The sequence below is a fragment of the Bufo bufo genome, chromosome 2 (assembly GCF_905171765.1).
Source record: "Bufo bufo chromosome 2, aBufBuf1.1, whole genome shotgun sequence".
Taxonomy (NCBI): Eukaryota; Metazoa; Chordata; class Amphibia; order Anura; family Bufonidae; genus Bufo; species Bufo bufo.
The window spans coordinates 40,539,971-40,546,730 of NC_053390.1; positions in this window are offsets into that span (position 1 = coordinate 40,539,971).

A 6,760-nucleotide genomic window follows, 5' to 3' on the forward strand; every position below is an offset into this window, starting at 1 on the left:
TCATAACATTCTGGAGTATATGCAAATTGCTATTATAAAAACTTAAGCAGCAACTTTTCCAATTTCCAATATTTATGTAATTCTCAAAACTTTTGACCACGACTGTACACCACGCCCACTTTTTTAGACCTGGAGTGAGCGGGGAGAAGTCACAGATTCCTGCGCAAATAACCTTTGCGCTGCACTCTGCGCCAGAAATACTCCTAATATAGGCATATTTCTGATGAATGACCCCCCGGAGTGCAGACCTCCCAAGTGTCCCTATAGTGTCCCTATTTTTGACCCAAGTCCCTGCCTCCCTCTTTGCTCTTTAAATATCCCTCTTTTTTATCTAAGGTATAGATTTCCAATAATGCATTTACAATATTGATCCAGAAATAGTGATGGCCTTACTGTTCGCCCGGCGGTCAGTTCGCGGTGCACTTTGCGCATTCGCGATCCGCCGAACATGCGAGCTTATGGCGATCTCCGCGCACGCCATATTCTTTTACATTGTGCTGAACTCTGACCCATGACACATCCATCAGGTGGGACAGGACAGCCAATTGAGACGTTTCAGCACATGGACACACCCCCAACCTATAACAGAACCCGATCTGGCAGCCATTTTACATTATGTGTTTTGCCAGTGTAGGGAGAGGTTGCATTTTGGAGCAGGGACAGGTTGTTAGGAACTTAGGGACACCCAATGGTCTGACAATAGTGCCCAGATCAGCCCAAGGAGGTTGGTCCCCGCTGTTGCTGCCTACTCCGAGATCTCTATGGTCAGTGGTGGTGAAGGTGACGATGATGACGTGTCGATGGACGTCACGTGGGTGCCCACAACAGAGGAAGAGGAGGGGAGTTCAGAGGAAGAGACGGAGCAGCAGATAGGAAGGAGAAGGAGGAGAAGCAGGCAGAACTCGCAGTGCACAGGAGGCAAAAAGCAGACTGCAAATTTATCTGGAGCGAGCCATCCACCATGCACGGTCACATCTTGCTCTCCCAGGACGCCGGAACATGGCTCCGCAGTGTGAGCTTTTTTTTAACGTGTCCGCTGCTGACAATAGTGTTGCCATCTGCAGCCTGTGCTGTCAACGCATAAGTCGCGGTAAGCCCAACACTCGCCTAGGGACGACCGCCTTAATAAGGCACCTGGCCTCCCATCACCGAGCCCAGTGGGAGCAACGCCGTCAGAAACCACAAAGCCACACTCCCGGCGCTCCACGTCCTGCCTCTTCTCCTTCTCCTCTCATTTGTCCTCCACTCCACCTTCCACTGTGCCGTCGTCGCGTTCATCTGGCACAAGGCAGGCATCCGTGGCACAAATGTTCGAGCGTAATAAAATGATGACGACGGAAAATTGCTGACCGCTGGCAGGTCGGAACTGCTAGCCCGCCAACTACTGCCATATATACTGGTGGACTCGGAGACCTTTCGAAAATTTGTGGCCATTGGCACACAGCAATGGAAGGTCCCAGGAAGGAAATATTTCTCCCAGAAGGGCATCCCAGAGCTATATGGCCACATTCAGAGGCAAGTGAATATATCTCTGGCACACAGTGTCAGTGCCAAGATACATCTGACCACAGACACGTAGTCTAGCAAACACGGGCAAGGAAGGTACATAACTTTTACTGCCCACTGGGTGAACCTTCTGATGGCCATCAAGCATTTAACCCGTGGCACCCGTGTGGATTTGGTGTTACCGCCACGGATTGCATGCAGGCCGGCCTCCTCTTCTCCTCCTCCTACTCCATACTCCGTCTCCTCCTCAGCTGACTCCTCCTTTTCCACTGCTACCGCCTCTACCGCTGCGCCCCCCAAGCTCCCCAGAACCTATTCGACATGCCAGGTGAGACGTTCCCATGCTGTGCTGAGGCTGTTGTGCCTGGAAGTCAAGAGCCACACCGGTCCTGCACTGCTTTCAGCTCTGCAGTCACAGGCCGATCAGTGGCTACTCCCGCTCAATTTGACAGTTGGTAAAGTGGTGTGCGACAACGATGCCAATCTGCTGAGCGCGCTGAAACAGGGCAAAATGACACACGTGCCGTACATGGCACACGTCCTGAACTTAGTGGTGCAGCGATTCGTTGCCAAATCCCCCGGGGTCCAGAATATCTTGCGGCAGGACAGGAAAATCTCTGGCCATTTTAGCTCTTACACGGCCATGGCTCGCCTTGCTGACGTTCAGCGGCGACACCACTTGCCCGTCAGACATCTGATTTTTGACTGCCCGACTACACCTTGTATATGCTTGATAGGCTGCTCCAGCAGAAACATGCCATTAACGACTACCTGTACGAACTCTGCGGCAGGACAGGTTCTGGGGAGCTTGGTTTTTTTCACCGCGCCAGTGGCTGCTCATGCACGACGCATGCAGACTTCTGCGGCCATTTGATGAGATCACCAAACTGGTCAGTCGCAGCCAGGGTGCCATCAGTGACATCGTACCTCACACCTTCTTTCTGGAGCGTGCATTGTGTTGTGTCATTGATAAAGCCATCGAGGAGCAGGAGCTGGAAGATGAGGAAGTCGCAAAGCTTAATGAATTCCCAGGGTGGGCTACTCCATCTGAGACAAGTCAAAAACAGGAGTCTGAAGAGGAGTCAGAGGAGGATGGTGGCTGGGGGGAGGAGGTGGAGGAGGAGCAAAAAGAGCTGGCTTTAAACTTTTCGGGGATCCCTGGTGTTGTCCGTGGCTGGGGGGAGGATGACATTCTCCTAGGCGATGAGCAGGAGCCAGGGCGCTCCACCGCTTCCAAATAGTGCAAATGGGGGCCTTCATGCTCCAGTGTTTGAAGAGGGACCCCCGTATAAAAAGCATAAAGGTCAAGGACCTGTACTGGGTGGCAACGTACTTAGACCCCCGGTACAAACACAAAATGGCAGACATGTTACCAGCATCACAGAGGGCTGTCAGAATGCAGCATTTCCAGGCCTTGCTGCGAGAGATGCTGCCTTCTGCTGTTACGGGCACTGGCAGAGGAATTTCCACCCACAGCGAAACAGGTGCGGGTACCAATTCTACCTCGCCTGCAATAAGAGGGCGGTTTGAAGATGTGTTGGTCACTTCGGATATGAGATCATTCTTGCAGCCAACCCATCGACAGCCACGCTCCGGATTCAGCCTCAGGGAACGCCTAGACCGACAGGTGTCTGACTACATCGGGTTAACGGCCGATGTGGATGCTCTGAGAAGCGAGGAACCCTTGGACTACTGGATGTGCAGGTTTGACCTGTGGCCAGAGCTGGCACAATTTGCCATGGAACTCTTGGCTTGCCCCTCGTCGAGTGTCCTGTCCGAAAGGACGTTCAGCGCAGCAGGGGGGATCGTGACCGATAAGCGCACTCGCCTGGCTCACAATAGTGTGGACTACCTCATATTTTTTAAAATGAATGAGGCATGGATCTCGGAGGAATTCAACACCTGTGATGACCACGTGTAATTGAATTTCCTCATGCCAGCCCACACATATCCGCCACCACACAGAACAAAGAATGGTCCTTGCCTTATGTATATACAGTGGCATAAAAGGCCTTTTATGTCAGGTGAATGCCTATTGCCTAATTTTTGGGGCCTGTACTGGCCGACAGTTACATATTTATTCTGTCTCACTCCTCTGCCTCTCATTATGGGGGCGTATGAACCGCATTCACCATAAGGACCTTCTAATGTCACAGGGTCATGTGACTGTGCCACCCACCTCTTACTGTGCCCTCTTATACACTTTTATCCGGTCACGGTATGGCGGTGTTATCTGGTCACTGTACAGAGATGTTATCCGGTCAATGTATGGCGGTGGTATCCAATAACTGGATGGCCATAACTGTATCCCTTTCCCTGCCCACGCCATCCTTTTTTAGACCTGGCATGAGTGGGGAAAAATATGCAGATTGCGGTCCTAAGGACCTTTGCGCCACAATCTGTGTCAGAAATACGCCTAACATAGAACTATTTCTATATAATAAATGATCACCTAATTGTATTATTATTATTATTAGTATTATTCGGGGGTAGGGCAAATATTTTTATATTATATAGATTCTAGTGTATTATACTGTGCCCTGTATTTCCCAGTAGAAAATGATCCTTGGGAGACACAGTCCTCATCCCTGACCACCAGGACCAGGTAGCGCTCTGTCAGTACATGGCGGCCTCCCCTCTCCGCTCCGCTGTGTACTGGTGCTTATTCTGACGCTAGGGCTGGGTTCACATCACATTTTTGCCATCCATTTATTGCATACCAAAAACGTATGCGTTAACAGATGCCTCAGACTGATGCCGTACAATGGCGTCCGTTCACCATACAGTTCCATGGTAGAAAAAAAAAATTATGTTAACGTATGCATTTTTTTTATGGACTCTACAGGATACAAAAACGTGGAGTGCTGCACATTTGTATGCATCAAACCGATAGGAAATAAAAATTTTCTAGGCTCCAGCAGGGCACATTTTTGAGAGTTTCCTTTTAAGATGTATAAAAATGGCCCCCGATTAAAATGCATATTTTTTGTGGGAATTTTTGCCAATGATCCCCCTCTGGTATATCACTGTCCATGTTGTGGGACTATTTGTGCACTTCTAGTAAGTGTTTGCTGGCTGCAAATATGACCTAAATGTTTTTCAGGTTCGCCTGCCATTAAAGTGAATGGGGCCTGCCGCGAACGCTCGGTTCGCGAACATTTGATCGCCCGGCCAATGTTCGTCCATCACTATCCAGAAAGTGTTTGTCTGGTTCCGATCCATATGTTAAACCTTGACTTGTATATTATCTTATTATTTGGTGCAATTTTCATTTTAGAAATGTTTGCGTTATTTTGCACTAAGAAAACTATTAAAATGTATAAATATGCAGGAAAAAAAGGATCTTTCACACAATGAGCCATAAATGTCCCTCTTTGACCGTCCAAAAAGTTGGGAGGTATGATGTAGTGCGTTATTAAAGAGGTTTTCTGAGCGCAGGATAGCCATGGTGCTAGTGCGGCATACAGGGAGATCTAGACTCATATGGGAGGCGCGCAGGCAGTGTGATGATATCACTGCATTGTGTTGCCTTCTCAGGGGCACCAACTGTTCATGAATGACCCCTACATGTCGGGGGATCAAGGTAGGGCGTGGGCAAGTTTTTTTTGTGTGGATATTATCTGGTGGGGCATTAATATTTATTCAGGGGCAATGGGGCACCATTCCTTTTTAGGGGGCAATCAGGGGACCGTGTTATTATTTGGTGGGACTTAAAGGGGTTCTCCCATGACTGGTGTGTCCATGATCTCCCTATCACAGCTCAGGAGGCGTGTCCATGCTCTCCCTATCACAGCTCAGGAGGCGTGTCCATGCTCTCCCTATCACAGCTCAGGAGGTGTGTCCATGATCTCCCTATCACAGCTCAGAAGGCGTGTCCATGCTCTCCCTATCACAGCTCAGGAGGCGTGTCCATGCTCTCCCTATCACAGCTCAGGAGGTGTGTCTATGATCTCCCTATCACAGCTCAGAAGGCGTGTCCATGCTCTCCCTATCACAGCTCAGGGGGCAGTTGTAGGATGGAACTGAGCATGTGTGACCATCTCAGTGATGTGGACAAAGAAATAAGAGCAAACAGCAGGTGGCGCTATACATATACAAAAGTATTCAGATCCAGATGCTGGTTTGAAAACGACAACATATTTTGGGGGACAACCCCTTTAAAGGGCATTATTATTTTTTAGGGGCACTCATGGCACATTTCATACATTAGGCATTATTACTGTCTATGATTAAAAAGGGGGCAATTAGTTAATGAATGAATTAATTTATAGGAAACTCACAGTTTTAATTCTTATGTTCTAGGTGGTACAAGAAGATCATTATTATTGTCTAGAAGGCATATGGATGGTATAGATAATATGTACGTGGAACGGCAGTGCGCATATATTTTTGGCACTGTTACTGTGTGGTGCAATCTAGCTGTCTGAGGCACCATAATGGGCACTTTCATTGGGGGTCACTTTTTTTGTCTAGGCAGCACTATTTTGGGGTGCAATTATAGCTATGACACCATTATATGTGGGGGCACTGTGCCAATAAGGGCAGATGGGGCAGCAACAGGCACAGAATTGGGTATATCAGAAGGATGGGGAAAGGTGGGTCGGATGCTGGAAAAGTGAGGAGCCAAAAATGTCTTTGTTACAAACTCTGCAGACACAAGCCATGGATGGAAGAAGTCTTCATGGTGGTCTGGGCCAGATGGAGGAACAATTCCAGTTAGAGACGCCAGCTGTAAGTCATTGGATATAACTGCACTGTAATCGCTTATATATCCCGCTGAGCGCCTCTGTAACACTAATATCTACCACTGTACGCTTACTGTATGGCGGTAATATTTTGTCACTGTTTAGCGGTATTACCCGCTCAGGCGATGGGTTTGTTTTTTGACCCCTAAACTCCTGGATACTCCTCTGGTGCAGAGTATTGCAGCATTGTCCGTTCTCTTAGGATGCAGATGTGGTGCAGGTAGGTGACCCGTGTCACCTGACCGAGCACCCCGGCGCCTCCAGCGGATCGGTGGAGGTAAACCCTTTTTAACCCCTTCTGGCGATGGTGCACTGTTAACCTTTTCAGTGCACTGTACAAGTGGGTGGTGGCCAGGGGCGTAGCTAACGGCTCATGGGCCCTGGTGCAAGAGTTCAGCTTGGGCCCCCTCCCCTCAGTGCGTTGTGTGTCTTCTTATGTGGCACAAGGGTCTTTGGGCCCCCTCAGGCTCCTGGGCCCGGTAGCGACTGCTACCTCTGCACCCCCTATA